Source organism: Peromyscus maniculatus, chromosome 6, assembly GCF_049852395.1.
Source record: "Peromyscus maniculatus bairdii isolate BWxNUB_F1_BW_parent chromosome 6, HU_Pman_BW_mat_3.1, whole genome shotgun sequence".
In the NCBI taxonomy this organism is placed as follows: Eukaryota; Metazoa; Chordata; class Mammalia; order Rodentia; family Cricetidae; genus Peromyscus; species Peromyscus maniculatus.
In genome coordinates this window covers 9,532,723-9,559,419 of record NC_134857.1, presented here as the reverse complement: position 1 = coordinate 9,559,419, position 26,697 = coordinate 9,532,723, and the positions used below count along the sequence as shown (strand labels likewise).

Below are 26,697 nucleotides of genomic sequence, written 5' to 3'. Positions count from 1 at the left end.
TTATTATCATATCATTATAGCAGCCAGAAGGCAAAAGTCAAAATGTCCTCTCTTGAAGCTAGAAGAGAGATGGGTTTAATTGCCTCATAGTTTCTAGAAGCTACTCATAATTCTTGGCTTGTGGTTCATGTCCTCAACAAACAGCTTAGCTTCTTGAGTCTCTGATCTTATAATAATTTTTTATTTCATTAAGTCCACTCAGGTAATTCAAAACTTGAGATGCTCAACTTACCAAATCTACAAAATTCCTTTTTTTTTCATATAAAGTCACATAATTACAGGTTCCAAGAATTAGGACATGAGCATCTTTGAGGGATCTTTATTTAGCCTATTACAATTTCTGCACTCCTTAATGTTGCACATAACTTTGAATTTACTCCTTAGGAGTCATGTTATTATATAGGGTCAAGTTCCTAATAACAGCTAAAAGTACAACCTCCTTAAAAATGAATGCCTATATCATACTTAACTATATGATGTCAAAATATATGGAAAGACTATAGCTAATAATTTAAAGATACTTTCATTTAGTAAATGGATCCAAAAGATATCATTTAATATGCCACATTGTGAATGATTTGAGATTCTTCAGAGGGCAGGACCCAGGAAACAGTGGAAACAGCCTGGGATTCCAGCAGATATTTAGAGAGAGACCAAGAGGGAAGAGCTGTGTGAAAAGGACCCTGATAATGGGTCCCAGGAGAATTTCCAGACCATGAACTGCTTTCTCACCCTAGTGTTCCATACAGTCTCTGTTAAAACCATTTAAAACTATTATGCACACAATAATTCATGGGATTGGACAATGTGCTAACTGAGTATTGAAACCAGGAACAATCCAGAGTGTTCTCAGGATAAGCTCAGGGATGTCCCCCACCCCTCTCACACACTGTCATTCTGTCTCTGTCCCTCACTCTGTCTCTCTGTCTCTGCCCCCATTCTCTCAGTGTTTCAGAGAAATAAGACATAGTTCAATGTCCCAAAACTCTCAAGCCATCATAAAGACAAATGGCATAACCTTGGCTATCAGCCTAAAACATGTTTACACAAAAATGTTCTTGGTCATGTTTTATCAGCCACAAGAGCTGGTAAAACTCCTGGTCAGTCTCATTTGAACCGATGGAGTGGATTCCTCTTCCAGATGACATCATTCTGGATGGCAGAACCACAGAACCTCCGTTATGTGGCTTCCCTATGGATGATAGCTACATTTTGTTCTTTGAATTGAGCAGTGAAAGCAGTTTTAAAAAATGAATGGATAATGGCTTTCTGAAGTAGAGATAAAAAATATTTTGATTGTGAATCTACAGTCTTGGTAAAGTAAATGCCCAAACCATCGTGAAGGAGAAGTACTAGTTTTGCCCTGCTCATTTTGGCAGTATCCCAGATTTTCATTAAAAGTTGAGAGACCAACTTTGATAAGATTCAAATGGGAACAAAATCAGTTAGAGAGACAATTTAGTTAATCCCAGGATTTCACAAACCCTCCTGCTCTAGCTGTGCTATAGTGCATTTCTCATTATTGCCTTATGTGTTTAACAAGAAAGAACTCTCTCATTTAAGACGACTTCTAAAAGTAATTGGGTACTTTTCTCCTGAAACTGAAAGTCAAGCGAGACACCAACAAAAGACTTAAGAGAATTTGTCCTTATTCCATTGTTTTTTTTTTAGATTGACAAATGCTTTCTCAGATGGCACACAGAAACAAAACATGGAAGAGAATGCAATGCATTGGCTTCCCATTTGCTCAGTCATTGTGTTTGGCATTCAGCGTGATACCTTGTAGCTTCTTCAGGAAGACCTATCCAACCTGCAGGATCACATGTAGCCTCAGTCCCTTCACTGTGACTGTCACAAATTTCTTGGCCATCTATTGTATCTCAATGCCTCCAACAAAGCTAAATAAGCACATACCACACACACACGCACACACACACACACACACACACACACACACACACACACGGCATACATGCGCACTTTGGATTATAGAAAGAAGTATCCTCCATCATGTCAGTTTTTAAAAATTCAAATTGTGCTTTAAACACTGGTTTTCACAGATCGAGACTGACCTCTGTGCTTTACAGAAGCATCTTTTGCTCAGGTCTCTATCAGAAGCCCAGAGCCACCAGATGATGGATCAGCTGTCACCTACAGTTCCTGGGAATGTCTTTGTATTAAACTAATGGTGCAGTGGAGAGCCAGCCTGACAGGAAGGTTATTGATTTGCAATCTGGTAAAAGAACTGACAACTTCATTGTTTTAATTGTTCATTTTTCATAGGTTGATGCATGATCTCACCCAGACCTTTTTGCCTCATTCAGAGAATAAATATATGGGAGTCAGGACATCGTAACAACTGTGTCCCTCTTAAAGTTCAAGAACACAGGGTAGCATTGGTGCCACTGCCTGGGGTCACTAGTAGTCCTTGAGTATGTGGGGACTTGTCAGGGGGTGGTTCTTATCTGTGTTCTACATCTCTTTCCTCTCTTTCAGGAAGACCTATGATGTCAACTGATCTGATTGTTCCTTGAAACAATGTTCTTAGTTCTCACAGCCCATTAAAGGAGACAGGAGGGAGTGGGCCGAGAGTCACTGTAGTTTAGTCTGGGCTAGGACCTGCCAGACACTGTCATGGTATCACAAAGACCCAGAGACCTTCTGTATCACAAACTGTTGGGAATAGATGTGGCTCAGAGCTCAGAATAGTGGGGATGTCAAAACATATGACCCAAGTTCCCCTGAGAGAATCAAATTCAGTGAATTTGGGATGGGAAATATATATATATATATATATATATATATCATATAAAGGTATAAAAGACAGGGAGAAGAGAGGTAGGAGAAGGATAAATAACACTAAGGATGTTTGAAAAAGCTATATACAGACTCATACTATTTTATAAGCTTCCTAAAGGTGCATATATGTTTTAAGTTTAATTGAAGTTACCCTACATGGAAGAATGATGCTTCCACAAAAATACATGTTACTACACAAAAAGCCCAGTGTCAGGTACTGGGTATATATTATTGAGCTATTGTTCAGGGGAGGTCCCAGAGACTCCCTAGACGACACAGGCTATTGTCATTGCATATGAATTTAATGGTAAGAAATTATTTGACAAAGACACTATACACCGTAATCACCAAACAGAGAAATCAAGCTGGTGCTGACCTGGAACGATTCTCCCAGCTGGCTTCCACAGTGCTGCATGGTACAATGCAGCCATCAGCTACAGTAATGTGTGGCCTGGCAAAATATGCTCTGGGTGCAGCTGTGATATAGGGGTAAGCAACAATTTCCTAACTGGACTCCAGTACATTCCACAGGAGGGAACTGTGCTTTGTGCTATAAATCTGTCCAAGAATCCTTGGCGGGGAAGATAACAGGCCTTACTGCAATTATTTTGTTAAAAAGGATATAGTGTCAAACTGCATTCTAAATACTTATCCTTATACCCATAAACTAGTGTATCCCTCATTGGAAAAGCTTCTTTATGCAGAGGTCGGTAGTTAATACACAGACTCACAACTGGTCACAGTGAAGAGGGCGGGTGACTGGGAAGTACTCAGTCTTAAATTGGACAGCTACATCTCCACTATGACTACCAGATCCACCTTTGAGGTTCAGGGACCATTGTGGAACTGGAAGTGGAAAGATCGTTAGATCTAGTGGTTGGCGAAGACTATCTTCTGGACCTTTGCACCCATGAACTCACAGCAGGTCTGTTCACAAGCACAAGCCCTGCACAAGATCAAGGCAATCACTACTATAGCCCGGGAAGGAAGGGGCTCATGGGGCCCCATTCCTAGCTGAGAAGCTACAGGCAGGTGACAGATGCTGAGAAGGGCAGCTGCTTTTCTTCCTTGTAGTTTTCCCATGTCCCAGGTGATGATGCCCTATAACCATGGTCATATGACAGCACTAATTATTCTGGAAGGGTTATAAAAAGAGAGAAATGTAGAGGGATGCCTAAGAGGGAGTGGAGTTTGAGATGGGAAGAATATGATCAAAGTATATTTTGTTCATATGTGAAATTACTAAAGAATAAATAAAAATTTAAATTCTAGTATGGACTTATGGTTTAGACCTATTGCTCTTGAACAGTGATTGTCAACCTTAACATAGTTCTTAATGTGTTGTGACCTCAACCACAAAATTATTTGATTGGTAATTCATAACTGTAACTTTTCTACTGTTATGAATTATAATGTAAATATCTGATATGCAACCTCAAAGGGTTCATGGCCCACAGGTTGAGAACCATTGCTCTAGAAGGTAGCAGGAACTAGAACACACAGATATCTGATAGAAGTAATAACTGAACCAAGGCTGTGTGGATTAGTAGAGCTAAAACTAGACTGTAAAATTTGAGACCTACAAGTTACAAAATGGACTCTTTATTCTCATCAGATAGCATTCTCTGAAATTCACAGTACCACTTAAAAGAGTATTCTACCAATAGTTTTGGGGTGTTCTAAAGTGCAATGACACAGTAAGGAGGTGACCATTTGCCCACAAAAGTTATTTCAGTATCTGGCCTTCAGAGAAAAAGAGGAAGGGAGGGAGAGACAGAAAGAGGGAAGGAGGGGTAGAGGGAGGGAGAGAAGTTGTCTATGGAGGGGCTACCCCCAATCCCTACATTTCCCCAGAGTGCTCTTGAGTAGGAGCAGCAGGAAATATTAGACAGAAGGATTAGAGGGGGGTGATAAAGACAGAAAATATAGGATAGCCTCAAGAGGGCCCGGAACCTATTCCATCAGGCGTCTACTGTCTCTGCCCTAGGGTATGTATAGGAATACCAAGGGGTGGAGCAAAAGACCTTGCCCCTGCATACCCAAGTGCAGACCATCTCAGGCACCTGCACACAGGCCCGTGGTCCAGTCATCCCCTCTATGCAGACCTGCTGGGTAAAGCCATGAGGAAACCTGGAAATGGGCTTCCACAGTTGTCTATATACCTCAAAATCAGGCAGGTTGGAGTTCCTGATAAACTGTTGATACCCAAACTACATGATTAGGTCATGCTTTTTTTTTTCACATTACTATTGAGAATAACACATTACTATTCTGTATGGGTTTGACACAACATACAGAACTGTTTCAGGGAAAGAGAGAGGTAAGGTAAGAAGGGAAGATCACTCAGTCTCCAAGTTCAAATGTCCAGATGTTTGCAAGGCTGCTCCCCAGGGACAGAGCAACACTGCAGCATGAAGAGTATTCACAAGTTGTGATTCCAATTAAAGGGCTGTTTAATAGTTACTGTGGGCCAGGCAGGTCTCATGCTTATGGATGATGTAAACTTGAATATGATTAGTATCTCTTTTTAAATGCCCCATGGACCAATAAATGAAAAATAAATAGTAGAATCTGACCCATAAGTGATAAAATTGACATAAAAAAGTTAATCCATCCAAACAAATAATAATAGATACTCTTGTGGGGATCAGATCAGGCAGAAGAGGAATCCAGAAGGAACAACTTGTATGAGAAGTTTTTTATTCAAAGCTTTAGTTACATTTTTCTTCTTGGCTGGAAGACAGAAGTTGGGGACAAGTTGAAGGATTGAAACAGTCTTTATAAGTAGGAGTTTCATCATGTTGCACATTTAATCTTAGCCTGATGACAATCTGCATGTGGAAATGGAAGGCGGGAGTCTTGTTGTATGGAATCACAGGCATCCAGACAAGAGATTCCAAGATTCTGGGATGCCTGTCTGAAAGGCAAGGAGATGAGACATACACCAAGCTATCTTTATAAGGCACAACAGAATCTGATGGGTGACAGATTCTCCATGTAACCAAGGGATAGGCTCCACAGGTTCTTTGGTACTTCATTGTTCATTTGTACTGTTTGTTTTCACTGTGTATCATCTCATGTTCCAAGCATCCTAACAGCCTGCATTCTGGGAATGTAGTGGAATATCCAAGAGGAGATGGAGGTGAGGAAGGAGGGGCTTATACGTTGAAGGATCAGGCCTGGGAAAGCAACAGCAAATGAACAATTCTGAGGAAAGCTGCAGACATTTCTACGTGTTTGGTAAGAAACCTCCAGTTCTCCTTAGCTGTTGGAGCACAGGCTGCAAGAGCCGAAAACAGGGCAGAGTCACTGAGAGAGCAGCTGACTGTTGGACTCTTCAGCATTTGGGAGCAATTTAAGGCTGTGGATCTGAGCAAAGCCACACCTAAAGCAATGTATTTGACACAGGTCCAGAAAGCAAGCTGCCCTGGTTCATTCCCTTTTCAACTGCCTATGTGAGAACAGGCTCATCCAGGGCACAAACCCCAAGACGGTATTCACAGTGTCTCCTGTCTCTGAATTCAGAGATAAGTTCTCTTCTGCAATGGACAACCTGAATACCAGTGTTAGCACGGTGTCTCTTCAGGTCATCCTCCACAGTGGCTCTCCACTTTGGAGAACTTAGTGGCTGCCATTTTTCAGATGTGTGGCCAGTACTAACAGATACCTAGCAACAACAACAGGATTTCCTCTTCTTCAGTGCTCCTGACAAAATGCAAACAAAGAATCACAACTTCACAGCATTCACAGGATATTCAATGGATATGATAATGCTTGCAGAAGGCAAGTATCTCCTCAGGAAAAAAACAAACAAACAAACAAAAAAAACAAGGCTTAATTAGCCATAGCTGATGTCTCATCTTCTCTATTGAGTTATTTTCTTTTTGTAGTAAAATATGAAAATGAGAAACACAGTTAAAGTACTGTGATTTGGGGACCAGAGAGATGGCTCAGCAATTAAGAGTGCTTGCTGTACAGTCATGAGGACCAAAGTTCAAATCCTACTACCCAGATAATCAGTTATAATTTTGAGAGATCTGATACTCTCTTCTAGCACATACTTGCACACACATGTGCATACACAATACACATAAATAAATATTCATTTAAAAATACTATAGGTAGAAGGCTGATCTTCTGTCTATGCTTAGAATAGGGAATATAGGGTGCTCATGGAAACTTCAGAGGAGATCACAATGTAAGTGTTAGCATTTTCTGAATATCGGTGATATTCCAGACATTTGTTCTAAGTCCCGCTCCTGTACTCTTTCATTGGATAGCCCAAGCCACCCCATGGGAGCAACTATTACTTTTATTTTTAGAAGAATCTAAGGAATCAATGTATATTCTTTTTCTTGAGTCAGCATTCTGAGTCATGAGTCAGCATTCTGATTCCCGGAAATTAACCGCACAACCGGGGAAGTATGGACGCGTCACATTGACTTCTAGACTGGAGGGAACCACAATTCACATTCTCCCCTCTTCTCACAGAATCAGGATATCTCACTGGAGACACCTGGACTGAGATTTTCAAATTACTTATTCTTACATGTGCTACTCAGGGAAAGTCACCTCCTGAAAGCCAGTATCAGATTTTGCATTAAAGTTTCATATTTCAGTTTTTATTATGAAAATGACCAGTGAAGTGTTTCTAATAATTGGAATCTGGTACATACTACCATAGTATAATAAAATGGCTGTGTTATATTTAAAATCTTAGTCACTGAAAACCAGATTCGATCTTATAATTTTCTGTTCCTTTATAAATAGGCATGAAGATTCAGATACTATGCTGCTAATCCTGGCTTCCCTTGGGAGCTGTAGGATTTAAATTATAGGACTTGCACACAAGAAAAGCACAGCCTCGTGCAATGTCCTGAGTTTGTGCATTATGACAGTATTCCCTGATGCAAGAGTTCTCCTTTGGCGATAGTGAGAACTGACAGATGACAGACAGATGGGAGAGGACAGATGACAGACAGATGGGAGAGAGATGTGGCAGTGGGACAGATAAGCCACAACCTGGAAGGGAGCTCTGCATGTAGTAGGCAAGAAACCTGAAAACACAAAAGACTTAGTGTGTGTGCTTCTTCTCAAGCAGACTGGCACACTCTTAAGTGGACATCTAAGACATTTATGGACTATAGACAGTAAGAACAAACTCATAATAATCATTTCATTTTTTGAATCTTACAATCAAAACATGGAAACTCAGATATTTATTATTATCAACACGTGTTAATTTGGTTATCCAAAGTAAATGATCTTTTAGAGAATATTACTTCAAATCAACATTAAAGTCAATGAATGATATTACAATATAACTTTTTATCTCAATGACCACAATACATGCTTTTATTTTCCTTTGCCCATGGATGTTTTTACTCATTCTATATATTAGTATACTGAGAGTAATCAAATGTTGACTATGATGGTCAAATCCATAAAGTGAAGGAGTCCTGCGAGAAAAAAAAATGTTTTTTGTTTAAAAAATGAGTGTAAGCACTTAAGATGTATGATTTCCTAGTTATTACATCCCTATAGTATTCCTAAAGTCAGTTGAATGATAGGTACATTGAAACCAGGGCCACCCAGCCCTTCTTGGTAACCCCTGCTGACCAAGTGCTGTAATCTGTAGAGCCCTTGTTCAATAGTTGTGTGGATCATGCCAGTAAATATCTTCACAGACAATTCCATGTCATGAATCTAACATGTAAAATTTCATGTTGTGATGTGTATTAAGACCACAGATCAAGAGGACAAATATATTAGATGACTTTAAAAATGATAGAGACCTCTCTGCTTAGTGGAAAGCTCTTAGTGCTCTCTTCTGTTTCACCAGCCACAGAGCATATTTTACTCTTGATGTAATCAAACAGCATATATGAATAATTGGGTTATTCATTTTGTTTTCATGGAATTCTCTATCCTATTTCTCAGAAGGAAAGAAAAATCAAGAAGTTGTTTTCAGTCATGTCACAACATCACAACCCACAGTCCCCCCCCACAACCTCCCCACACCCTTCCTTGGGTCACAGAAACAATCACTGATCAGCCTACATTCTTACATATGAAGTATGTATCTTTTAGCCAGCATGAGCAAACCCCTCTTATCGTTGCAGATAAATAGGTAGCAACGGTGTAAAAATGCAAATAAATTATAGTTAGGAAATACAAGAAAGGATAGGGAGATGGCTCGGGGTGGGGTGGGGTGGGGTAAAGTGCTTGCTTCACAAGTGTGAGGAACCAAGTTTGGATTTAGTACCCACATTAAAAAACAACAAAAAGTTGGGTGTGGCACTATGCACCTGGAATCTCAGCACCAGGGAATGGAAATAAATGGATCTTCAGAGCTGGTCAGTCAAGCTGAAATGCTGGGTTTGTTGTTCAATGTGAGACCCTGAATCAAAACCTAAGGTGGAGAAACAATGGAGGAAGACATTCAAATGCCAACCTCTGGCCTTCACATGCACCTGCTTAAGTTAGAAAAGTTTAGATTTTGTTGCAATAAAGTCAATACCTATAAGAAAGTCAATGGGTTTTTGTCAATTCAAAGTATAGAATCATTGCTTTTATTCCTCTGCTAGTGAAACTGAGTGTTCTTTTCTTTTAAAATACTCGTATAAACAGTTACTCAAAATCATCCACTATTGGCACACACACTCAATTTGTAAATACTGTGTTAATGCTAACTCTGTGACAGGCACTAAGGTTATCTGGAAAAATCTCAAAGTGAAGCCAACCTCTGTATTTTCTTCATTTCAATCACTAAATTCCTAAGGAATCAGAACAACAGAATACTTGAAGACAGTTGGCCTCTAAATTTTATGAATTACTTGTTTGAACTCCAATTACTTGAACTGCCAATTCTCCAAAACAAAGTCTAATTTAATTAGTAATAAAATATTGTGTCTCTCCTTGAAGCGCCATCCTTTCCTAAGCTCAACTCACTTGGTCCAGGGAGTGGAAATTCACTGCTTCATTTTATCACTCTTTTCTTCCATATTGTCCTGAATAAGTCATATTCTTCCTTAATAATTGGAAAGCATTTTCATTTGTGCCCTGGGAATGACTAGAGGAGCTTTTAATATTATTAAGTCTAGATCAAATCCATTCAGTCCAAACTGGGCATGAGACTAACACATCTTAGCCACACCCACTTCTCACCAATTATTCACACCAGTATTGGTGGCCTCATCACAGAATCCTTGACATCTGTGACCAGAAGTTCCAGACACCAGCCACTTTCATACATTCTGCTGACAACCTTTGAACCAAGCTGCCAAGTCCAAGCTTACTATGCAGTCTTAACATCCAAATGGTGATTCATTGTTTGCAAACAGAGACAGATTAGTATTGTTAACTTGACCTCAGCCTCTAACTCAGAGGCAAAGAGGCTTAAGGGCCTGGGCATCTTAACTAGGGCAAGACATAAATCAAACTACCTTCAGCACCATGAGGACATGAACATTCGGCAACTTATAAACTCCAAAGTGCCATGGGTTTCTCTTAGAAGATGAAGGTGAGCTTGATTACAAAAGACTCCATTACTTAATTGAGTTTAATAAAATATAGAGGGACCAGCTTTGTCATGGTTTAACAGAGTTTGATGAATAAATAGCTTCACTTTGAGAGTTCACCAACTGTGTAGCTCTTAGGAGCAAAGGTATTTTGAGATTATGAGTACAAAAAAGGAGTGTGAATAATATCTCAATCTCTTTGCTACAAGCAAATCAAATTAGGGAGTTACTTCTCAACAGGTGCACCTGCAAGATTTCAAAAGGAAAAGGTAAGAGAGACCAAAAAGGCTGCTATGTGGAAGACACAGGAGAAGAACTTGCTCCAGAAGGAAAGACACAAATTTGGGCCAAATATGATCACTGAAAAAGAATTTAAGGGTATATTAAATCTCATGTGAGTTAGACTACAATTTTATTAAATGTTGGTTTAACTGAATTCAAGTAGTGTGGATCTACAGTTAAGGGGAAATAAAAAGATTTGAAAGTTTAGGAACTGACAGGTCATGTTCTTGGTCTGTAATACTGACTCTTCTGTTCCTCTATATTTCAATTGGAAAACAGAAACTAAAATGTGTGTGTGTGTGTGTGTGTGTGTGTGTGTGTGTGTGTATACATAAATACATAAGAAATCTAGTTCAGAAATCAAGTAAAGTCAAAGTTAAATATTTTAAAAATGTGAGCATTGATGATAGCAGCAATCCTAATAGTTTTTAGTTATATTTATTGTTTTACTTTCCTGCTTCAAATTTGGAAAGTGTTGACCTCCTTGTTATCAGTTTGGAAATACAATAACTCAATATTGCTTCTCTTGATGTCTCCATAAAAGTATTGGTTTTGCAAATAAAATCTTCTTGGAAATTGTTCTAGAAAGAAAAAACATCACTTTTCTACAAAAATAAATAAATAAATAAATAAGTTCTTGGGAGAGTTCTTCCCAGAGTGCTTTGTGGTTACATGTTTCTAACAAAAGATGATATATCCCAGAAATACTATGGACATTTCTCTTTTAATAGTTTGCCACACTGTAAGTTATTATGAAGCTGAAGATCATAAGTATGGCACCAGTGGGTTTTGTCAAAATAGATGAGCATTTTGAGGTTGGGGGCAGGACTCTGGAGATACAACTTAACAGGAAGTGACATTCACCGGCATCTAAGGATCCAAATGGCATGTGTGTGTGTGTATACCCAAGGATACAAGTAACACCTACCACCCTCTGATGCTAGTGCATCCATATGTGTCTAACTGGGACTAAGCAACAACAATGTACTGATTGAAATGAAAATGTCTGTATCTTGTCTGATTGTTTTGCTTATCCTCCCTGGCCCTGCTTTTTTTTTATCTTCTAAGTTATTGAGCTGATCAAAACTTGTATCACTTCTAAAGACTGGGCATTTATAGCTCCTTTCTCCATACCACAGTGGGAAGATAATTTTAAGTGGGCACTTTTGCAAGATGAGCATAGAATAAAACAACTTTTGAGTGTACGCTACTAAAACTGTAAGATCTACTGAAAAATAAAGTGGGGAGCAAGTGAAAACTGGAGACCTGCAAGTGTCCACATCCATGTCTACACAGCATTGTCACAGATTGCTCCCTCCACTGTTCATTGTCTTCACTAGCTTCAACCCAGGCAGGGAGGCACTGGGATGCTGTGCACTTGAGCAACAGCTCAACTCACAGAGATCTACCTGATCAGGCTGAGAAACGGAAAACAACACCTTCACCCTCTCTTTTCCTCTTCTCTCTTCCTCTTCCTCCCCACCCTCTTCTTTCTGTGCTCTGGTCTAATGTCTAGCAAATGAATCAACCTTAGTTTTAGGCTCTGGACATACACTATTCAAATACAAAGAACTCTTGCATTTTTAGTCGGGTTTAAAGACGTCCTGTAAAACTACTCATTGTCTCTTTGATGTGGAACACAGAGAACTTCATCAACAATATCTATTAAGAAGACTATGCAGCCGGGCGGTGGTGGCGCACGCCTTTAATCCCAGCACTCGGGAGGCAGAGGCAGGCAGATCTCTGTAAGTTCGAGGCCAGCCTGGTCTACAGAGTGAATTTCAAAAAAGGCGCAAAGCTACACAGAGAAACCCTGTCTCGAAAAAAAAAAACAAAAAAAAAAAAACAAAAAAAAATTTAAAAAAAGACTATGCAACAATTAAATATTTTATTTTGTATGTGATGTATTTGCACGTAGGAGGTGCACTCACCTGTGTATGCTTATATGGAGACCCAAAGATTCCCTTCAGGTTTCTTTCTCTGTCACTCTCTACTTTGTTTTTGAGATGGGGTCTCTCACTGAATCTGGAGCTTGTCGATTGAGCTAGACTAGCAGGCCAGCAAACCCCAAGGATCTGCATGTCTTTGCTGCCCAGTGCTGGAGTCACAGGCATGTAACTTGCTAGGATTCTTGGATCTGAACTAGGTCTCTATGTTTGAATTAGCACTTTACCCATGAAACCTTCCCTGAAGCCCCTGTTTTAAAGCATTTAGTCCAAAGGTCATTTTACTCAACTAATAAGAAATTATAATCTAATAAGAACTTCATAATCGCACATCATACTTTCAACACAAAAATTTATGGTGCAAGGCAGGTGTAAATGCAAAATTATCTACACAAATCTCTTTCCTTCCTATTTGGTAAGTACATTTTTTTTTACTTAATGATTATACTATACAACAGTCATTATCAGGAGTTCATCCTGTATACATAATCTGTTTTCCACACATCATCACCCTGAGTCCATGTGAATGTTCCTTTTAAACAGTGCCCTATACCTTAGTCCTTTTGAACAGTACCCTGTGTATTTGTGCTTATGCCTTAGAAGCAGGTGAACAGTACCCTGTCTTAGTCCAGAAGCTGATGAACAGTACCCTGCCTTAGTCCAGAAGCTGATGAACAGTACCTATATTTTAGTCCAGAAGCTGGTGCAGTATCCTATATCTTATTCCAGAAGCTGGTGAACAGTACCTTTTGTCTTAGTGCAGAAGCTGATGTTGAATAACAACACTGTCTTTTTCCTTCACTCCAAACTCACTAGTTATCTAAAAATTGGAACTCACAAAGGAAAGCCTAAATTTTCAAAGCACTCAATCCTCATCTGATCCTCATCTGCTTGGGGTAGGCAGCAGAGGAGGAAGGGGCTGCTTCATGAAAGCTGGAATATGGATTTAAAACAATCTCTTCTAAAACTTGAAGTATTTGTGACAATAAAACAGAATGACACCAAAGGATCCACAGGAAAAGAAGTAAACAGGAAGGAAGTAGTGATACTCGGCTCCATCCTTTGTCTAATCCCTATTCTGCTAATCCAATCTGGCAACCTCTCCTCATGAGCAGGCACAGAGTCCAGCTATGAGCAGCCTGCAAAGGCAGAGCTCCTGCTCCCCCTTCTCTTAGTTTCCCTTGAGTCTCTCAATATCCCTCTTTATATTTTGTTAGTGCAACCAACCAACAAGGAAGCTGAGAACATCTTCCTCTCTGTTGGGACTCCTGGGCAAAGCTGAATACAGTAGGTGATGGGTAGATAGAAGGAGACCATGGGAACCAGATGGCAGCCATACTGGTTGTGTGTGTGTGTGTGTGTTTATGTGTGTGTGTGTGTGTGTGTGTGTATGTGTGTGTGTTTATGTGTGTGTAGGGTGTCCAGAGAGAAGTCTTGCATGCTTCACATTTTTCAACATGGGTCCATCCTTGATGGCTAATTTTGGGTCATGTAGGATACATATGGCTCTCACCAAAAAAGCAGATTTTCTTTTAAAGGAAAATGAGTGAAGCTGTTGCATCCTTACCAATTTTTGTGGTATTATTTGGGTGAATGTTTAACCCATTGTACCAAAGACTCTTTGTGTTAAGTACAATGTAATGCTTTGATAGGAAAAAATGCTTGACATTTGTATTGAGGGCATTTTTGTTGAAAATTCAAAGCAAATGCTTGTGTTGCCTTTTAGAACAGGAAGAAAAGAATGGACAAAACTGTGACAGCCTCTTTGGAGAACAGGAGAAAGAGGCTAAACAAGGTAAGTAAAATTCAGATTTGAAGCATGTTAAAGTGATATGAAAGAGAAGGCCAAAGAATTGTCTCACGTGTAGACCGCAATGCTCTCCCACCATCTTGATTTGTGGTTTTTACAATAAGCAGGAACATTTAGATGATGTGAAGGTGATAGGGAGCAAAGGGAGCATTTCCTTAGACATGCAAGTGGGTATCCTCTCACTGGCTTGGGGAAGTCACGTCCATTTGCCTAATGAAGTGTTTTGGTAAGCCTATTTCCATGTCCTGGCAAAAGTTTTAAAACATGGCGCACGCCTTTAATCCCAGCACTCGGGAGGCAGAGGCAGGCGGATCTTTGTGAGTTCGAGGCCAGCCTGGGCTACCAAGTGAGCTCCAGGAAAGGCGCAAAGCTACACAGAGAAACCCTGTCTCGAAAAACCAAAAAAAAAAAAAAAAAAAAAAAAAAAGTTTTAAAACAAATGTTTTCAAGTTAACAAGATTGTCTAGAATAGCAATTTCAGTAGCTGATATTTTTGTAGGTCGAAGAACTTTCAGAACTGGCACCACAATAGTTTGATATGCCCCCTGTTTGTTAAGGTCGGGCTTCACAGGCCCAATCTCACACACCTAGTGTGAGTGTAAACTGGTGAGACCTTTTGTTTGGAACATAGGCATGATTTATAATAGTGATTATAGTTACTAGTTAATTATAGCTAATATAATATATTTTAGTTAACAAGCCTTTCAACTCTGAGTCTAGGGGATTTAATTTACAAAAATAGTTACAAGAAACCTATGACTATATTCTGTACTGTGCAAGTTCTGAAAAGTACTGAGCAAATCCTGAACATTACCTGTAGTTGATTTGTTAAGCAAATCATTTCAGAGACAAGCAACAGAATGTGGGAAAGGCAGATCTTAGTGGGTTGGTATAACATGTGTATCATAATTTAATGAGTGAATACTTAAGCAACACAAGAGTCTTTGGTACAATTGCAATTACATGAAAGTGTGCTGTGCTTGCCTGTATAGGGTGACGCTGTGTCTGGGGCTTGGGATGAGAAAACCCAGAGAAGTTTTTATTTGTGGCACACAGTTCTGGACCTATCATTTTAAATATTTCTCATTATTTTTCTTACAATATTTTTGCAATATATCTGTGCCTATATGATATAATAAAAATGAGGTTTGAGTTTCTTTTTAAACATTGGTCCAAACTCACAATGAGTGAGTGAGCCTCTGCCCTCTAGTGGGCAACTTTAGCAATTCCTTTTCCTTAAAACAGTTTTATTCCATGTTCTGGAAAAGCCTCAACTTCCCCCATTTGTTATACGTGGATAGAATCAGCTCAAATTTTGTATCAGGCAGCATTAAAATTATACACACAATTCAGTCACACAAACTGTACTTCTTAGTTTAGAAATCCTGGGAACATTTTGGCAAATTTGAATTCCTGATGTATTTTCAACACCAATTGCATTCTTTGCTGTGAGAGCCTCTTTTCTAGTCTAGATTACAGCAAATGCTGACACTTAATAATTGCACAAGTTCCTTGCTAATAGACAATCAGCCCTGGACACACTAGCCTCTAAACTCGAATGCCCGAAGGCCTTTGCCACCTCAAAATGGAATCGTTTTCCTGAGTAATGAAGGCGCTGGTGTTCATGGTCTGACCTAAAACATTTCCAACGAGAGAAAATATTTCAGAACTATATATGGCCACGTCAACCGCCAAGTTCCCTCGGTCCAACTGAAGGCGTGCAGAGCTTCCTGTCAACTTGCTCTGTGATGCAGAACAGTCTCCAAGCCCACAGCAGAGGCTTGCTATTAACTATTGGCTACCTTGGAAATGTACCGTCTCTCATTGCAAAACTCCCCAAAGGGCAATTCAAATCACATTTAGAATTTCCTATTTACATTGCAATGGCCATGGCAGAAGTTTGAATGTCGCCACACAAATCTGGTACCAAATGCAGAGCGTGTTTAGCAGATTCGGTTTCAGAATTCACTTCACATGAGCATATTTTCATGGTGAAAGGGGAGGGAGTGTCAAGGGATAAGGCTGTGGTATGAACTTGGAACTTAACCCTTTATGTTCTTCAATGATTGAACTCACATTTTTACAGAGGCCAAAGAAAATCTATTGAAAAAATTAACACAGTAACCCTGCTTTGTATATTCCTGTGCAGATGTATCATTGAGTGAGAGAGGCACCTACAACTTCCAGCTGAACTTCCAAGTGTGAGAAGAAGAAATTTGTTATATTATCCTAGGAAGTAGAGACAATGCAAATAATTTTCCCGGCCAGTCATAGAGATTGCTAGTTCTATATGTTCGTCAGGCTGTGCCTGCCTGAGAGGCTGCATATTGGGACAAACATCTTATCTTCTTGAGTTTTCTAGTAGATAATTTATAATAGTAGATAAACACAGGATTTTAGCAAATCTATCTCACATGCTCTGCCTTGCTTTTGTTACAAAGAATGATCATCAAAAAGGAAATGTTATTTCACCTGGGCATCACACATTCATAATGTTTGACTCTCTAGATTCACTGGGTTCCTGCAGACAAAGCTGGAAGGTAGGCCTGACTTGGAGCAGACTGCTTGGCTTCCCTATTACAGATACACAGATGTAGATTATCCACAGAACACATTATACACCCATTGATTTGTCAGAACTGGACATTGAAACAATTTGTCATGACCTTGTCCCAAGTGAACTGTACCTACAGGCAAAACATAATTATCTTGGACCTCAAGGCCCAGGAAAAAGACAAGGCCTATCACTTGGCCTTTATCTGTTGTAATAAAAAGGTAACAGTTGTCACTGATCTACGTGTGCTTTTGAACAATCCTGAATTTTGAGATTCAGATTGTTGCCTCAGTCTCCCAGATGATAAAACTCATGTGGGGTTTGGACCGTGTGTGTTACCTTCAGATGGAGATGAATACATGAATGTATAAGGAGAACAGACGTATCAGCATATGGTGCCTTCTTAAATCAGATAGAAGAAAAGTGACTGTTATTAAAATCCTCCTGGGTAGCTGGGGAAGTGATTCAGCTCATGCACACATACACATGTGAATATCACACGCACATACACATGCACACCATACACAGAGACACTCAAATTTTTTAAATGAAAAAATGCATCATGGTAGAAATGACTTCCTTCTTAGATTTTGAATTTCTTAGGATATGAGGAGCCATTTATTCCTCCTGGCTTTGAGTGGTAAGTTACCATGTTAGTTTACTATATCAAGTTCAAACTCAGTTTCTTTAAGTAGTTTGGATACCCATAACTCATCCCATACATTTTGCTTAATTTCTTAAGCAAAAGGAGGACCATAGCTCTCCTCACACACTAGCTTCAAATATGAAGAAGGCCAGGCACGTTGGAGAATCATCCACACTTAAATAGTTGCTACTTTAAGAACTCTTAACCCGGCCTTCTGCAATACTCAGCAGCATCTTGTTCAAGCATGTTGTTTCAATCTTCACTGACAGCCTCCCCACACATGGTAGGCACCAGAGTGTAATGAAACACTCAGGGACCAGGAGAGATCTGGTTTCTATCTGACTTCTGCAAAATGAATACGACAAGACTTACCACTCATCGTGTCCTCGGGCATCAAAGACAAGGCTCGCACCACAGCTGGGCCAGAGCCTGGCAGAGAAGTGGCCTAAGGAGCTGTCTCAGTTTTGAGTGACTAGTGAGTCAGCTAAGGCACGGAGAGCAGAGCAGCAGTGCCCAAAGGAAAGGTAGGAAACTCACGACCAGAGCTCATCCTGCTTATCCAAGGGCGAGCGTGGCTGTCCACCCAGGCACTGCTCACAGCTTTCTAAACGCTGTAGCCAGCACTCTCCAAGACAGGCTTAGCCAAGTTGGTCTTTGCCGAGAAGCCACTGCACACATGCAGCTGGTGGGAGCAAGAACGTCCTCGCACCATGCCTGTCCTCATATCGTGCCTGTCCTGGCATCACGCCTGTCCTCGCACCATGCCTGTCCCAGCATCATGCCTGTCCTAGCATCACGCCTGTCCTCGCACCATGCCTGTCCTCGCACCATGCCTGTTCTCATATCATGCCTGTCCTGGCATCACGCCTGTCCTTGCATCATGCCTGTCCTGGCATCACGCCTGGCATCATGCCTGTCCTTGCACCATGCCTATCCTCGCACCATGCCTGTTCTCATATCATGCCTGTCCTGGCATCACGCCTGTCCTGGCATCACGCCTGTCCTTGCACCATGCCTGTCCTTATACGATGCCTGTCCTCATATCGTGCCTGTCCCAGCATCACGCCTGTCCTAGCATCACGCCTGTCCTTGCACCATGCCTGTTCTCATATCATGCCTGTCCTGGCATCACGCCTGCCCCCGCATCATGCCTGTCCTCATATCATGCCTGTCCTCTGCTCCGATCGCTTCAGCACTTTCACCCCTTTCACTCAGTGGAAGCCTGTTTCACAGTTTCCCCAAAGTCCACAGAACAGATCCCTCAGGTCTTCTGACTTCATCTCCATAAACTTCTTTGTTCTCTGCTACTGCTGGCCCTGGCCCCATGTTCTTAATCTCTCACTGTGACTCCAATCCTGCCTCTTCAGCAATGCCTACCTTTAAGAGTCTGCTTACCAAGTGAAGTGTGGTGTCTACTCTGCATGCCTGATCCCACTTATTGTTGTCTGTATTTGCTTCTACTTTGTCCATTTCCAATGGCAGTTACCTCCCACTAGACTGTAAATGTACTTGATATGTTCCTTGTTTGTGGTGTATTTATTCTAGGTAGAACATAAGCACTAATAATACGGGGCTCTCCAATTTGTTCATGGGTAGAACCCAACTGATTCCAAGATTAATACTTGGTGTGTAGAAAGTAGAATGGAATATTAACCCATAATCCATGGAAGTAAGTATACTGGAAGAGACAATCTTTGAAATGATATAAAACTTTACAGTGATCAGAAAATTAAAAATATTTCCTTTAAAACTTGACACAAATTGAGGCAACAAAGTAATTTATTTATAATGCACAAATAAGTGGTTTATCAATTTTGGGGACCAATTTGGTATTATTTAATAAGGCCAATGGAAAATATGGTAGTCTTCTACCCAACAAGTGGGCTCATTAATGCAAACCATAAAGAAACCATGCCTTGTTTGTTCAAGGAGATGTATAGAAAGATAAGTGTTGAAAAGCTGTGCTGATATGAAAAAATGGGAAACAGCTGATAGCCCTTCTCTCAGGAGAATGAAAAACTAGTGTGCTGTCTACTTACACAACTCAACTTTTTACACATAAAAAAATGGGCACAGCCAACATTGATCAGTACAAAATAGTTTCCAAAACAGTGTTGAGCAAAAATCCATGTTATCAGTTGAGATCACAAAATGAAGTTATTTGTTCATCAGTGATTAGAAGCATGTGGAATGACAGTCTAGCTTATGGAATGAACATGTTTGCTCTTTACTGTCCAACACTCTGGGTCCCTGAGCATCTCCTCACACTGTAGTTTACCAAACAGTGTTCTTCACTGTCAAGTCAACTGCTTCACCTGTTTCCTGACACTGCTCCAGATCTGGCTAAGTTCAATGATTTCTGCTCCAGATACAAATAATTGTAAGTTGTGCTTCAGAACTCTTCCACGTTGGCCTCCCATAAGCAGACATGCGTTCATTGACTGAGGAAAGCTGCCCCAGATCTCCAAAGTCACACACACTGTTTGCATTAAGCAATCTAGGTCCTTAGAGTTCAGCCATGACTTTCCTAAAGCGCTGTTTTCATAGGCTTTATCTTATTTCATGTGACCTATCCCCAGCAACAAACCTTTTCAGTTGTTATTTGCAGATACCGATAGCGCTTTCCATCTTTGTGGAGACAGAACCATTCTGTGGTTCCCAAACACTAGATTATCAGGTAGATAGCAACATTTTTAGATACAATCTAAATTGGTGGAACATTAAGTACATAAACAGTTAAGAAGTTAACTCATACATTCCAAAATGCCAGAAGCTTCATTTGTTATTTGAAACAGGGCAAAACATTACATATATAATATATATCAGTTTCTGAATGGTCATGAACTATGTTTGTTTCTGCTTTTGAAACATTGCAATTTTTCAATAAATGCTTTGCTTAGGGTGGAAATGACCTAGAAAATTCCTGGCTCACAGCATGAATTCTTCTCGTTGTGAATGTGGGTATGTCTCTTTCATAGTAAACACTGACAAGATGAGATTAGGGTGGTCCTGAACAAGACAGCTTAGGAGGGACTGTATGTATTCCTTAACTTTGTCTAAAAGCCTTGCTGGCTGTAGTCCTGCTGACAGCCGTGCTTATCTGGCTTTGTCTGAGTTAGTTGTTAGCAAGCTTCATTTCAGCGGTTACTAGTCTGAGACCACAAGTCTGGGATCCCTCTGGAAGAGTTAGCAAAAATGAATGAATATGCATACACGTTTTTCTAGGGAGAGTTTGCACAGTTTTGTTTGTTTGTTTGTTTTAAACACATCCTCTAAAATTCTGAGAGTCTCTTAAAACTTAAAGGCTGAAAGAGTGTTTTCTCAGAACTCAGAGGGGAATGGTTTCTTGGCTCAGTCCCATGAGGTGCTGACTCAGCACTCTGTACTCCAGGTTCAGGAACTGCACTTTTAAACACTCTCTTAGTAGGTCTTGGTGCACAAGGGACATTGGTCAATGACTAAGTGACATTTTTGGTATTGTCTCTGGCCAGTCTTATCTCCTTTATTCAAACAGGCACTGTCCCACTGACCTACATGCAAATCATTTGGCATTGTTTTATTTATTTTGCATTTTGACAAGAGATCATATCAGGACTGTGATTATGATAGAAAAATACTGCGCTACCAAGCTACATTTACTCTTGGTTTTTGTTTGGTTTTTTTTTTGTTGTTGTTGTTTTGTTTTTTGGTTTTTTGGTTTTTTGAGACAGGGTTTCTCTGTGTAACTTTGGAGTCTTTCCTAGAACTCACTCTGTAGTCCAGGCTGGCCTCAAATTCACAAAGATCCGCTTGCCTCTGCTTCCCGAGTGCTGGGATTAAAGGTGTGCACCACCATCGCCCAGCTCACTCATTTACTCTTGAATTCGAGTAATAGTTCATTGAGTTCATTACAGTAACCAGTTACTAGACTTCAAATAAATGAGTTGGCATACATTCTTGTCACAAATAATTAGCTGCCCTAGTAAACCAGTGTCCAAAGCTGTGCTTTCTGTGGTCTATGCTACCACCTGCCGACCTTGGTCTGAGATATTAAATGAAGGATGCTAGAAATAAAATATTAGAATAAATTTTGATATAGTATATGAATGTTCTAACTTGTTTGAATTATTATTGGTTTTTTGTTTTGTTTTGTTTTGTTTTTTTGAGACAGGGTTTCTCTGTGTAGCTTTGCGCCTTTCCTGGAACTCACTTGGTAGCCCAGGCTGGCCTTGAACTCACAGAGATCCGCCTGCCTCTGCCTCCCGAGTGCTGGGATTAAAGGCGTGCGTCACCACCGCCCGGCTGAATTATTATTGTTAATGTCTTCCTTGCACACATATGAATTACGCTTTATCATAGGTACGTATATACAGGGATATCTGTAGCTCTCTAGATACTTACGTGTACATGTAGGGTTTGCTCGTGTCTATATGTTCAGGCCTCTGCTGAAGACCTCAGACCTTATTCACCTTGGATAAAGAGAAGCTGTCGTAGCAGCTTCTCCGGCTCTCCCTATCTAATCATCTTTTTCGTCACCAGAGAAGTGGATATTAATCTCAGGGGACTCCGTACAAATGTCACCCCTTCCATGAAGCCATCCGCGGCTGCTTGGGACAGACTTCTCTTTGTCCTTTGTTTCTCCGTGGACCTCAAGCACTATTCTTACACTCAGTGAATGCCATGAAATGCTCGCTCTCTCTCAGTGTAGAATTTTATGACTACTAATTAAGTGTAGGACCATTGAGTCTATCCCAGCTTTTTTGTCCACTTTTTATTTTTGAGACAGGGTCTCACTGCCAGAAGGAGGTGATGCACCCAATGCCACTGTATGCAGCTGCTTCTTTTGGTCTGCTGGTGTCTATCCTCCTCTTGGAGAGAGGAGAGGAACCATGTGAAAGTCTTCATCTGCCTCCTGTCCCAGTGCCGTCAGATAAGGGAATCCTGCTGTGTTGATCCCTACCAAAATGATTACGTATTGTAATGAAATGATCCTGAAACTCAGATGCATTAGGAAGAAAAATAAAATACCCGCATGCAGAACCACAGGTGTGACCGCAAGTACAGGGCAAGAGACTTTGGTCAGGCCTTTCTGTTACATCTAGCCGCCTGTCTGAAGCATTCCTCAAACCTCGGTTGCACGGAGAATTGGAAGAACATAGGAACATGGGCCCCCTGGTGGCCAGAATCATGTTCACCTCTGTGTGAGCATAGGAACTTAAGCCAATTATCTCTCCCATCACATCATCTCAAAGATGCTGTCAAATCAGTTCAGCCACATGTATTTTATTAGTTTTGGAAGGAAGCCATAAAGATCCTGGGTAATATAATATAATAATATAATATTATATAATATAATATTATATAATATAATGTAAATGACCAGTTCCATCAATTTTCCTGAAAATTTTATTTTTTGTTTATGACTCAATAAAATTCCATGGCATACATGTACCACATTGTCATTATGCACTTATCAGTTTATGGACATTCATGATGATTCAATTTATTAGTTATTTTATTTAGAGCAGCAATAAACATGGATGAGCAAGTATTTCTGCAGAAGGATAGAGTCCTCTAGGAATATGCCCAGGAATGGCAGAGGAAGACAAACACAACATGTTCTTGCTGTGTATTGGTCATAGCTTCTACTTTATATGTTTGTATTTAAGTGAGAGTGAGTATTTACAGTGGAGATAATAGGAGACACAAGAGAGGAGTGTGGTAACAGAAACAGAACACCTGCTACTTGACGCTGAAAGAGGATACTGTGTGTGGAAGGGTGTGAGCAGGCACAGGAAGCAGCGAGGTGGGGGCAGTAGGAATAGGGTGAGGGCCAGACAAAATACAAAACTAAGGCTGTGTCAAAATGTTATAAAAAAAACTATTATTTGTAAGATGATATAAAATCTCCACAAATGTATAAGAGATCTGGAGTGTGGCTCAGTGGCAGAACACCTCCCTAAAAATGTACAAGAAAAGTAAAAGAAGTCATGGTAAAAACTAAGAATGGAACTATAGTTGATTGGTTCTAAGTCCTGCCACCTAACATCCGTGTGGGGATACAATGAGACAGCCGCTTGTGAATCCTGAATGCAGCCAGAATAGTGAAGATCCAGCCACAGAAAAATAGGCTTAGCAAAGAAAACCCACTCGAGGGATACTTACTCTATCAATACACCAGCTATGCATTAAGCATTTCTATCACAACCAAGGATAAAAAGTAGATAATGATGTTTTGCTACAAGTAAGTACCTTAAATTTATGCCTGGCTCTAGACTTTCATACTTAGAATTTGTTGTTTTGTATTTAGTATTTTATATGTCACCAAGAATAAACAACACGATAAGTTTGCATATAGTCTTAGTATTTTACCCTATGTATGTTGTGTTTGTTAGATTTTTAAAATGTGAATATACATTTCACGTGCAGTGGTTAATGTTGAGGTCAACTTGTTCAGCATTACAGTCATCTAGGAGACAAACCACGTGACACGTTTGTGAGGCACGAGATTCACCTTCTATAGCTGCCTCCAGCATTCCACGATCTGGGATCCCAGACAGAAATAAAAAGAAGAAACAGATCTGAACAATAGCACCCATCCTCATCTGCTTCTTGTCTGCAAATGCAATGTGGCCAGCTGTTTCACATCCTGTCGCCGTGCCTTCCCCACTGTGATGGACCTCATCCTCAAACAGTGATCAGAACACACTCTTCCTTCCTTAAGTTTATTTCATCACAGAAAAGTAACTAACACATCACACTAGAAAGATGGAGTACTTTCTTCCTCCAATGTGACACTTTGGGGATGTGCATTTGGATTCTTCACTCCAGCTGCATTTAAAGTAAGTTCATTGCTAATGAAAATAATTTCCCTCTGTGATGCAGTGCTGGGTTTCCATGCTTTGCAAACTTATATTTACACAGAGACACGGAAATATGTTCAGACTAATTGGCTCAACAGGATCCCTGCATCATTAATGGCTGCTGCAGTGGTGCCCATGACTTTTATTAGCTGTCTATCTGAAAAAGTACAGTTTAGATTCAGTGAACAGACTTAAACAACAAGGAGCCTCCATCCCTTTAATTCAACCTATGCTTAAAATTGAATCCACACAATAAATACAACGTTCCATTTTAAACTTCTAGGTTTGGTTCTTCATTTTGGAGACATCAGAAGTTCTGCTAACATGGGCAATTTTACTGCATGCTACCATTGAGTTAGGAAGCAGGTTAGCAGGTCTGCCTGTTCATACCATTCCATTTTTCTTTCCTGACATCCTCAGAGCCTCCAGGGTCTTTTATGTTTTTAGGTTCCCTTCATAAAACTGTGATTTCAGTGTCTAAGAAATGGCCTAATTAATCAAGACTCACTCATAATTGACTTGTGCTCCACTAATCTTAAAAGGTTAAAAGATTTATTCCAGGTTGGCCACTGCAGCTTCAGTTAGAGTTAGAGAGGGAAGGAATGCCCTGGTCGGAGATGGCAATGGGCACATGTTTGCATGTTCTGCTTCCTCCTCAGGCAGACGTTCATGGCACTGGGTAACCAAACCTGATAGAAAGCTCGAGGACTCCTGGCTTCCACATCTGTAGAGCCCGTTTTAGGGACTCTGGAGTAAGTGGTTCACTTGAATACTCCCTAAAATAAAAACTATGTTAATACACTCCAGAAGAGGTGAATGTTTGTAGATTGGATAATTAGAATTGTGTGAAAGGGTGTGTGTGTGTGTGTGTGTGTGTGTGTGTGTGTGTGTGTGTGTGTGAATGCCTGTAAGTGCAAGTGTGTGCACATGTAGGTGGAGACCAAAAGGCGATCTCAAGGTTGATCCACAGACACAGTCCACCTCATTTTCTGAGGTAGGATCTCTCACTGGCTAGAGATCAGCAAGAAGGCTAGCCTTGCTGAGCAGCAAGTTCTGGGAAACCTGCCTAGCTCCACCTCCCAGAACTGTGATAACTAACATGTACCAGCAGCATTCCTGGCCCTTTCATGCGGGCTCTGGGGATCCAACTCAGACCCTCATGCTTGCAAGGCAAGCATCGCCTTCTGAGACATTTTGCCATCCTCAAGAACTTTTGAAATCTGGATCCCTGGTCTCTTTCTTCAGACCTTTTCATTCCGTACTTGAGGTAGAGCAGAAACATTTTAGCCTCTAATGCAATTGTTCATAACCTATGGGTCATGAACCCTTTGGGGTTAAATGATCCTTTCACAGGGGTCTCCTCTAAGACCTTTGGAAAACACAGATATTCACATTATGATTCATAACAATGGCAAAATTACATTTATGAAGTAGCAGCAAAACAATTTTATGGCTGGGGGTCACCACCACATGAGGAACTGTCCTAAAGGGTCACAGCATTAGGAAGGTTGAGAACCACTACTCTGGTGAATCCTTGGGTGATGTTCTAGCTGCTTTTTGGGAGTGTCAGCTTAAGGAACACCTATCTGTGGAGCTTGATAGTGGAATTCTGTGATTCTTCGGGGCAGCCGCTAGACTATGCTGGCAAGGTGGACAATGCACTTTTGCTGGCGAAGGTGCCAGGTCCTCCCTGGGTAGAAGATGGGTCCGTGAAGAACTATGCAGAATTAGTTGCCAGAGCCCCCCCTTCACGTTGCTGCTCCCTAACTGTACACCTTCATTACTCCATGCAGCTATTAAACGGTAACAAAAGATAAATGAACACCAAAAATAGGTAAGGTCGTTAACATTTTTTATTGTCCCTTTCCTTAGGAGGCTGCGTCTTAATTGAGAGAGCTCTTTAAGCCACATGGTGGCAGTGTAATCACGTGAGTGACAGTCTCAGTGCACCAGGCTATCGTTTCTGAAGCCATGATAAATTAAGAGATGATGCTGAAAGCTATGCATCTGGGATATTCTGATAACAATCCTTAGCCCATAAAGTATAAACGACAGACTATGGTCACCTCTGTGAAGCTTCAGTCGGAGCCTTCAATGTGTTTATGGTGCTGGGGAATGCATCTCTCCCTCTACTGTTTCCTAACCTGAAAACAGCTGCCTACGAACAAGCCACAGATCCTTTTGGGCATAAGCTATAGAGCAAATTCACTCCAAACTAACTCATGCTTCAGCTTAGCAGGTCCCTACATAGGAGGCTTCACCTCCATGATTGTGTCACGCTACCTAGAACCTTTCTCT

General features: G+C 40.5%; 1 protein-coding gene and 1 long non-coding RNA gene across 4 annotated transcripts in view; one reads left to right on the top strand and one right to left on the bottom strand.

The window, feature by feature from the left end:
- Positions 1 to 26,697, bottom strand: part of LOC102920155 (EGF-like and EMI domain-containing protein 1) — a 708,148-nt gene that overhangs the window by 37,409 nt on the left and 644,042 nt on the right. The window lies entirely within an intron of this gene.
- LOC143273811 (uncharacterized) lies at positions 10,195 to 25,194 on the top strand. The gene is made up of 4 exons (XR_013052000.1): positions 10,195 to 10,321; positions 14,274 to 14,342; positions 23,994 to 24,378; positions 25,059 to 25,194. It is a non-coding gene; the product is annotated as an uncharacterized LOC143273811 (long non-coding RNA).